This window comes from Choloepus didactylus, chromosome 3, assembly GCF_015220235.1.
Source record: "Choloepus didactylus isolate mChoDid1 chromosome 3, mChoDid1.pri, whole genome shotgun sequence".
NCBI classification, from domain to species: domain Eukaryota; kingdom Metazoa; phylum Chordata; class Mammalia; order Pilosa; family Megalonychidae; genus Choloepus; species Choloepus didactylus.
In genome coordinates this window covers 146,146,475-146,157,120 of record NC_051309.1, presented here as the reverse complement: position 1 = coordinate 146,157,120, position 10,646 = coordinate 146,146,475, and the positions used below count along the sequence as shown (strand labels likewise).

Genomic DNA, 10,646 nt, shown 5'->3' with positions numbered 1-10,646 from the left:
AGTGAGCTTCAGTTATTTTCCATAAAATGAATCAGGAGAACACATATTTTGCTTTTATTCCAAGCAATGTGCGATGCTTTAAGTCTGCTCAACAGGAGATATTATTTGAATCTTTGATCAAATTTGAGGACACTGATAGTAATCTAATGAATAGAATGCTACCCCACCTGAGAAGACAGGTAGCTTATAAGGCATGGAAATGTATCCACCTTTCTGTGTGCCCAGACAGTAATACACCGTACATCCTTAAAAAAAATAAAATCTCAAGACTCCATAGAAAATTTCCAAGGCAAGTTCTTTTCATAGTGTACACAATGTTAACTAAATATTTATGAAAATTTTAATTGAAAATATTAGTATTAGAAACAGAAATATGATGGAGTAGGCTCATGTAATATTGATGAGGAAGGATATATCTAAAGTCACATAGAGTCTGAGAATAATTTTGGGGAGTTCTATAGTGTTGAAATTGGGAAGTGAAGTATCGTATTCTTTAAATTGACAAGGCTGTATGAGGTGAAAGGAGAGTAGATTATAAAGTTATATTTATTTAAGCTGATAAGTAGAGCAATGTTCTCTCTTACCACTTATATGCCTGAATCACACCTCCACTCAAATCATGGAACTGGGATTATGACACAGATTATAAAACAGAAGACAATCTGCATTCTTTCATGTGTTTGGGTCCAAAATAAATTCAAATCAGCACAATGGATGAAGGCAACACTAAAAAATAAGTGTTTTAGGTCCTTCACCCTGTCAGCCCCATTTTTTCCTAAGCACCTGCATTTTCTCCTGAATTATAAAGGATGGAGTTCTTGCAATTTTAAACCTAAATTAAATTTTAGAATTCTGTGATAATTTTATAAAGAAATATAGTTTAAAAAGTTTAAATAAATAATTTAATAATAAAATGGATTTAATTTTTTGAAGAGTAAGAAAAGGTTGCTATTATTAATCCCGATAGTGCCTGCTTAATCCACTTCTCTCCTATACAATTACTTTGCATCCTCTTTGCAGGCTAGTGTGATCCAAAATACAATGGGAAAGAGATCACTCTTTGGTAGGATATGTATGGTGTGCCAGTTTGGATGTATTATGCCCCCCAAAACGCCATTGTCTTTGATGCAATCTTGTGGGGGAAGACATATGAGTGTTGATTAGATTGGAATCCTTTGATTGAGTGTTTCCATGGAGATGTGATTGAAATGTTTGATTGGATAACTTCCATGGAGGTGTTACCCCACCCATTCAGAGTGGGTGTTAATTGGATCACTGGAATCATATAAAGGAGTTCACAGAGCAGCTGTGAGTGACATTTTGGAGAGCAACTGAGAGTGATATTTTGAAGAGAAGCTTTAGCTAAGAGAGGACAAAATGCCCCAAGAGCAACATTTTGGAGAACACCACTTTGAGACACAACCTGGGAGCAAACGGACACCAGCCACCTGCCTTCCGAGCTAACAGAGGTTTTCCGGACGCCAATGGCTGTCCTTCAGTGAAGGTACCCAATTGTTGATGCTTTACCTTGGAAACTTTATGGCCTTAAGACTGTAACTTTGTAACCAAATAAAACCCCTCTATAAAAGCCAATCCATTTCTGGTATTTTGCTTAATGGCAGCATTAGCAAACTGGAACATATGGTCATTGAGAAAATTAATCATAATGAAATTTAGTTCTTTTTAATAAGACCATGAATATTTACCAGAAGACTTGTGCATCTATTCATTCTACACTTTAGCAGAAAGACTAACGTAAATCCTATGTCTCACATAAAGCAGAAATTTAACTTTCTTTTCACAACCTATAATAAGCCCCTATAGAATTAGAATGTTTGAAATTCAACCATATTTTCTTTAATGTGATTTACTATTTTAAAATATGCAAGGAAATTATTTTGTTTTACATGTCCATTTCATTAATTTCACTACTGAAAAAGTGAGTGAGAAAACCGAATACACCCTGTCTTTATTTAGTTAATTTCCACTACTGAAATGCTAAGACTTCTAGTCACAACAACACAAGGCACCTGCTCTGGGCCCAAGCTTACTGTTTCCATCCATTAGAGCAAAATACATCATTCATCATTGCTTGAGATGGAGCTGGAGTCAAATCTTTCCAAATAAATTCTGAAAGTCAGTCAATTAGTCATTACTTTCACAACCTGTCCACACATCTGTTGTTAAGTGACTGTTTATACAACTTACTCTCCCTGAGGGCCAACCAGTAACTACATGAAACACAGTGACAAAGAGCCGTGGCATCACCCTGTTGCAAAGTATATCTCCAATGGCAATTAATCAAAGGACGTCATGAGCTCAACAAAACCTCTTCTAGTAATACAGTAGAGTTGAGCACCAACTGCTATTTATTCGACTATAAATCTTTTTACTGCCTTTTACTTTAGCAAACAAATTGTTACTAAATTCACCTTGTACTGAGGAAAACATGTACATAACAGCATGTTTCATGATGACTTTCAATCACTGTCTCAAATCAGACAATGAGGCAACAATTTTTTAAATATTACATTTGCTAACAGAACATTGTATTTGCTCAATATATGATGAGCAATGGAGCATTACATCTGATACCAAAAACAGTAATTATTTGATCCCAAAAGCACAAGAAGGAAAATGTATGTATATTAACTTCCCTTAGCTTAAATGGCATTACTTGAGTCTTATCTGGCAATAAAGTGAGAATGGATTTGTGGCTAGGATTAATAAAACAACCAATTAACAATACATTCATTTCACTAATAAATTATATCCTACCTTATTTCCCTATATTTTATTTATGTATTTCATAAATAATTGTTTTATGTATGGAGACACTACTTTCAACCATTTTATATTAGCCTGATGAAGTTAATATAGTGTACTAGGTTCACTCAAATTTACACATTATTTTGCAGTTAAGAAATTAAAATAAAATTGGCTGAGGTATTTGAAAGAATCCTGTAGGGGAATAATTAGGTTAGCAGTTTTAAATGTTAAATTTAAAGTGTCACTTTAAAAATTACATTAAAAATTACTCTAGCTCCTATAATAATCCACACAGCACATCTTATTACTGAAGAGTTTGTAGTCTACAGCAAATATCTCATAGAACAAGCAGGTAATATTCATAATAGATGTAGTAAGGAATTAAGATTCCAGACAAATCGATTTGCTAGACTTCTTTCTTTTTCCCCTTTATCTTTTCTGTTCTGCACAAATATTTGGAAGTATATTGCTTTTTATCTAGAAATATTAATTGTTTGGGTTTCCTGTACCTGTGATGGATTTGAAGACTTCTTAATAGTTCACAAGTATTTGGAAACCTAAGGGATAATTCAAAAAAATGAAACAAATTAGTGGTTTATGGCATACGTTATTTGGCATAAACTTTGCTTTTGTATATGAAACATTAAATATTCACACAATTCTCATCTTTCTTCTCTGCCCTGCATTCTTGTTTTTTTGTTTTGTTTTGTTTTGTTTTGCTTTGTTTTTAATATGGGCAGAATGACTGCTTCATCATTTGCTGTTGAAATAAATGAGTTTGCACCAAAGGAGAAAAGTGGCAACTACATGGATTACCTTCCTATGAATTTAAAATAATGACATGGAATGGGCCCAAAATAGAGAAACCTATATATACAAACTGTCACTAAGGCATTTTCCAACTAAATAAATGCTAATTTTGTCATTAGAAGCAATAGGAGTTTATTAAATTTCTATTAATAATAGAAAAATTGTGCCCATATTAGTGATGCTTATGTTGTCAAGGAAAGAAATATTTAAACATAGGGTGGGCATTGTTACTATAGAAATACTGCATTTAATATAATATAGTACACATTATTCTCAACATACAATCATTCTAGGATCCTTTCTACCAGTTCATGAACTTATGACAAATATCATGCATGTTTTCAAAGTTGATATTTTCATTCCCTTTATTTTATTCTTTGTTATATTATCATTTGATCACTCAAAAATTCAATCATATGTTTGTATAAATTCATGTATATTTCCCAGGTAGCAAAGAAATAAATACTCCAATAGTCTTTGTTTGTAGGAAATGTAATATATGGAGTAGTAATGAATTATACAGGTAAATATAGAAAGGTGAGTTAGACATCACATGATTCACTCCCCAAGTGTTAGTCTTCACTTACTTGAAAATGTATCTAGGAAAGCTATAAGTATGGGAAACTTATATCATCCCATTTAATTTGTTTTTGCTGTTGTTGTAGTTGAAGTGACAAATTAATAGTAAAATTATTTTCTTAAGAGAATATTCCAGGCAAAAAGTTAATGAACTTTTTTCTTTAGAACACTGAACAATCTAAAAATTTCTTCTCATTCCTTTTTTTTTTAATTTGTCCATGTACCATGCCAGAATATGAAAAAACAGCAAGTTAAAAAAGTTTCTTTCAGTATGAGATTTTGAAATACTCATTAGTAAGCTCATTTAATTTCTAATATTAATTATATCACCAGAAAAAAATTTATTTGATTAATTATGGTTTGAGATATATTGATATTTATTTCTCAGAGAAATGTAATTTTATGTTTTTCCTCACAAACTAATATTTCTATAGCTGATTCAGCTAAAATATTAAAATATATTCATAGATATCTTAAAACTTAATAACAGTAATAATATATTTGTACCTGTTAAACTTACTTTCCAAGTGTTGTGGGTTGGATTGTGTCCCCTAAAAATATATGTGTGAGGTCCTAAATAGGGTCCTTTTGAATAGGGTTTCTGCAGATGTATTCAAGTTAAAATGAGGTCACAATGAATTAGGGTGGGCTGGCAATCCAATAGCTACTGTCCTGATAAGATGGGGAAGATCTGGAAACAGACACACAAATAAGACGACCATATGAAAACAGAAGCAGAAATCAAATTAATGCAGCCAAGGAATACCAAAGATTTATGGCAACCACCAAAGGCTAAAAAGAGCCATTTAAGAATTTCCCCTACAGGTTTCTGAGGGAATATAGACCTGCTGAAACCTTGATTTCAGACTTCTAGCCTCTGCAACTGTGAGATAATTAATTTCTATTGTTTGAAGTCACCAAGCTTATGGTAATTTGCTCTGGCAACCCTAGGAAACCAATACACCAAAGGAGTAGAAGTTTGCATACTATAATTGGGCTGCCACATTCAAATAAGGATGGATTATGGCAGGAATTGGTAGTTTGCCCTAAAATCTGTTCTACCCTTTTATCACAGAAATGAAATTTTAACCGGGCACATTGTCCCCAAGTATAAGGACCACAGATTGACTTGTTTTCTGTACAAATATGCCCATGTGACTAAGTTCTCTCCAGACCCATATAAACATAGATGTTTACAGAAGCTTCCTTCAGCATTCCTTTAAATATACTTGATGCTGGCCCTTTGCCATCTTCCTTGTTTCTTTCTCATCAATCCTGAAACATGAACTCCACCTTGAATCATGAGGATAAGAACGGACTGGTAAACATGAAGGAGCCTGGCTCTCTAAGAAATTTGCAGGTTGAACTTAGATTTTATGCTTCCCTAAATTTACCTGAGAGAAATAAATACTTATTTTAGTTATGCCATCCTTACTTTATGTTTTAGTTTTGTCCATAGCCAAGAAATTATTGAAAACTATGAAAGGAAACACTTTTTTAAAAAATGGTAATGTTCTTTGTCACTTACCCATTGTTATTTGAGCATATTTACAAATAAGGGTCTTTTAACTGAAATTCTGCTGAAGAAAGGTCTCTCATGACTGGCAGTGCCTTCAAAACAAATGTAAAGCAGATGAAAGGTCTGGATATTGAGAATCAAGCTAAGCTGTGCTTAGGAAATTACGATTTTAGGCATGAAAAAATGTGAAATTTACCTTGTTCTCAAGAGAATACATGAATATATCTCCAGTAAATTATATTTATGAATAGAAAATTATTGAAAGCAAAGGCCAGTGGGGGTGATAATTTCAGTCTCCTCCCAGTCACCCATCCACACTCCATCTTTTCACTTTTTCCCTGACTTAGACTGAAAATAAACTAGAGTAGTTAGATATTGGTATCTAGTATGATTGAAAGAGTCTCAAGAAGATTTGACCAGCATTACTGAAATCATATGCAGTTGAAATCAGTGATTCAGTATTATTTTCATTCCTGAAGAGAATACAAACATACATACCAAAACTTTATTCTTTCATATCGGGTTCCTGAATTTTGAATAGGTCTCCAAACTGTAGTTTTTCAAATAAACTTAGCAACCTGCTTTAAGGATTCAAGTAGACTACTTTCTTTGATTTTTTTTGTTTGTTTGTTTTATTGGTTCACATTTACTAACATAAAGTGACTGTTGAATTAACAGGTATGTGTACATTGTGTGGAGCCATGAATTCTGATTGTGCTTTCACAGATAAATCCCTTTTCTCTTGTGCTCAGTAACACAATAGGCCACAGTGCATAGGTATGCAATACAAGCTACCATTGTATAGATGGAATCAATAGCATAATCCTATTAAATTCTGCAAAACAGTTTATTTTATGATATAAAGTAGAATTGTGATTGATTTTTGACGTAAATATAGTTCTATATTCAACTCAGACTAGAGTAACTTTTAAAGCGGAAACTTTCTCTTTGTGGGACCATTGTTTTTCTTCTATTCATCTTGATTCTGTAAATAAATTTTGTGTTATGCGGTCTAATTAAAACATATTGAATTTAGGCTTTACTTTTCACTCAAAATTGGGTTGGCTTTACCCAATCCTCCAAATAGAGAACTTTTAAATTTTAGCCACTTATCTTACCACTGACAGACACATCTGGTTAAAAACAATAGCTCCTAGACAATGGTGATTTTCACATTTCATAGCAGTTTTGTTGCTTAGGTTCTGAATTATTACAAATATCTACAAATAAACAGTCAATATTCAGCCAGCAATATCAGTTATGATCAGCTTCTTTTATGATTTGTTAAGTTCCCATACTAAATATTTGATTCTAGTGCCGTATCAAATGCTAAATATTTTTATTATCCACCCTTTAAATGTATTTACTAATGATGGAAAGTTCCTAACATTTACTGACTTTTCCCATATGATTAAAACTCTCAAGTTGATTTTAAGATACCAGCTTTAAACATCTTTGAATATCATGAAGTATTTTAGAAAGATAAAGTGCAGTTTTCTCCAAGCAGAATTGCATGTGGTGAAATAAGGCCATTCGTACTAAGGAAGAATCCATTTGTGTCCAAAGCAAAGAAGGAAATGTGGTTCATAATCCTGATATTCTGTCTTTCGTCTTGTGATCCAAAGAAGATTGTTTCAAGTAAACTTCCAGCATAAACTTGATACCTTCATAGCTGAACCTGAAAGACACAAAGTTTGTCCAATTCAGTTTCCTCAAGGGCAGTTCAAATGCTTGGAGAGAAAGAGCAGTCTGTGTTGGCTCAAGACTGTTAGCGAAAAACACATGATTGCTTTCTTTTTAGAAATGAGCAATCAAAGAAACCATCAAAACAACAACAACAAAAAGAGGGGATGAAAACAAGAATAAGTTCTATAGTGGACCAGGAATTATAAAGAAATGTTTGAAAGACAGTGGCAAATGGATTCAAAACAAGAAGAGATATCTCAACAAAAGCACACATAGAGGCCATTTGCAAAAGATGGTGGCAGCATGCAAAGTAAACCAACACTAGAGGGTTTATAAGGGAAACATTAGGATAAAAAATACATCCCAGCTCCATGTTACATGCAAGACACAATCCTAAAACAAAATGTTGTAAGAAGGTGAAAAGTCACAGGATAACTATATATTACTATGAAAAACTCTCATAAGCTAAATTGCATAGCATCAAACATAAAAAATACTAAAGAAAAAGAAGAGACAGAAACAATACTCATAAGCGATCATCAGTCTTCTAAGTCATGACAGAGCAAACAAATAAAGATAACATTTACAATATTGGGAAAAGTATGAATATAGAGTATATGGGAAATATAGACATGGCATATACCTTTTTTTGTACCTATGATATGCTAACGAAACAATACCAGAAAGGGAGACTCAAAAATTTTCAAAGATACAGTAACTATATTTTTATCAAAATAGATTAAAAGTTAAGATAAAACACTGTTTAGCTATTTAATAAACTAAATCAAAATTCTCATTCATAAAAATTAGAAATAAGGTTTAAAAATCTAACACAAATTCAAAATTCTAAACATTTTCAACATTGAACAAGAAAAGGAAAATAGGTAGATTTAATTTTTTAATTCAAGAAATTAAAAGAAAAGCAGAAGATGTAAGCCTTAAGTATTTCAACATTCATTACTCAATATTCATACATATTTTTCTAAATAAATCATATACAAAATTTGTGATGGAATGTAGCTGCCTAAACATCAACTGGAAAAAATTAAAAAGTTCAATATAGTGACTTGTAATAAAATGCATATAAAAAAGGATTAGTATATGTATATTTATATACAAAGAAGAGGCCATTATTTTGAGAAGAATACAAATATAACGGCAAAATATACATTTTGTGATTCGATACCTAAACTAGTTTTGCTTGATGGGAAATAAAGCTAAAAATGCTCTATTGACACCATCTTGAAAGGAGGGCCTATGGGAATACTGCTCCAAAGGCACAGCTATATTGTAATGTTTGTGAATGATGGTTCCTTGCCCAACTCTGGGCTTCCATTCACAGAAATATCAAGGTGAACATTCTGGATCACTGGATGTGTTGCCCTGGTTTCCACATAATGCTAGTTTTTAACAAAGATAAACTTATAAACACATTCTAATATTAGGAAAATTGTATAGAAATAGTATAGAATATGACCTGCTTAGAGTAGAAGTCTTAATTTTTTTTTTCTTTTTTTTTTTTGCTCCCAGTACATTAGACAGATGATCTTTTATTTAAAGCTATTGTATTTGGAGACTGCTTTAGTGATTATAAATGGATATCAATTTTGTGTTCTAGAAAGTAAAGTCATTTTTCTAGAAGACTCTAACTGTTTTAACTGTGTAAATAACTTTATAAAGAAAAATTTGGCAAATGCACTCAGGGATACCAGTTCAATCTTGGACTGTATTCCTTACTCTTTATTGGACACTATAAATTATTCCTGAAAAATTTTATATCACTGGGATTTCCCATGTGGTTTTAATATGCTCAGTACACAGGGCCACATATCTCCTTTATTTTCTGGTTGAACTCTCCTGTTCACAATTCCTTTCCCCAAGAATGGCTATTTTATTCAGGTAGGAAGGTACTGTAGTAAATTTTGGATGTGTGTGCCAGAGTTGCCTTCTGTACAGGATCAGGCTCTGTAGGTCACCAAAACTACAATGTCTAGGTTCATTTTACCAATTCGTTAAAGTACCAGCTTTTTCTCTTTCCACAAGGAATAGAAATATATAAGAAAACTTTCTCACTCAAAGTCTGTACATATGGCGGTAGATGAATTTTGTCATGGTATCTTCTTCAAAAATGGAAGTATACTTCTGCTTAAAATCAGGCCAAAAACATTGTATTGAATTTTAGACTTAAACAAAAAGGGTGTATTACTCTGAAACTAGCAAATGGGTTAAAAGTAGTCAATGCCACTCCCAAGGCTCTGATCTAAATTGCCGTTGGTCTCTCTTGATCAGCAGTCTAGTTGTTCAGGAAAACCCCAAGGCTACCCTAAAATGAGATTTATAAATCTGAATGGATACCACAAGAGATAAGCCACAGCCAAGAATTCACCCAGATTATGTCCAAGCAAGATCACTTCAGCCAAATCTAGCTCACATCTCCACTCCTCAATGGATCCCACAAACTGATACTTTACTTCTTCCAAATCATTGTCAAACTGACATCTACTACTTCATCCAAAATCCAACAGCTCAAAAGTATAGACAGGCCTCTAAGTACAAAGATCTGCAAAATTTAGTACCCAGACTAAAACATCTCCTTCAAAACCATGGAGGAAGTAGAGGAAGAAAAGAGGAGTCTTACTTGAAATGTTATGGAAATGCTTCAGCACCTGCATTTTATTTTCATTAGATACACAAACAGACAGGTTTCTTTTAATATGAACAGGGGGCATTACCTACAATGGCCGAGGCATTTTGTCAAGTTATATCAGTTTTTGGACGTCTTTCCACACCTGCAAAATGTGGGTACTTGAGTACTAGTACCACATTAAAGTACTAGAAATCTTTGAATTTTCTAGTCTGCTTCTTTAAGATACATGCATATGCAGGGCATCATATGGCAAACCAACCAGTTAGCCATGGCGACCTCTCACAGGTGTCCCCCAAATCCATCTCCTTCTCCTCCACTGTCATGGCTCCCTCTTTGCAAACCCCAGGCCACTCTCATAAACCAGTAGACAAGCTGAACAGACCCTCTAATTTTTTTGACAAGACATTCTTATTAATAAACATTCTGACATGTCTCCTCAAAATATATTTCCTTGTTAAATTTTAAATTTATTTGTTCATATGTTTAGTTCTATAAAATGAGGACACTGTCCTCTCTTACAGTAACAAAACATAGTTTTAATACATAGAATAATTTATTTTTTAAAGTTAATAAAGAAGAGTAATGAATTCATCTCATCTTAGTATATTATTTAACAATATATTTTTAATTGTCTTT

General features: G+C 32.9%; 1 pseudogene; it reads right to left on the bottom strand.

Moving 5' to 3' along the window:
* Nucleotides 1-9,173: 9,173 nt before the first annotated feature.
* LOC119530474 lies at nucleotides 9,174-10,333 on the bottom strand (annotated as a pseudogene).
* Between the last annotated feature and the right edge of the window lie 313 nt (nucleotides 10,334-10,646).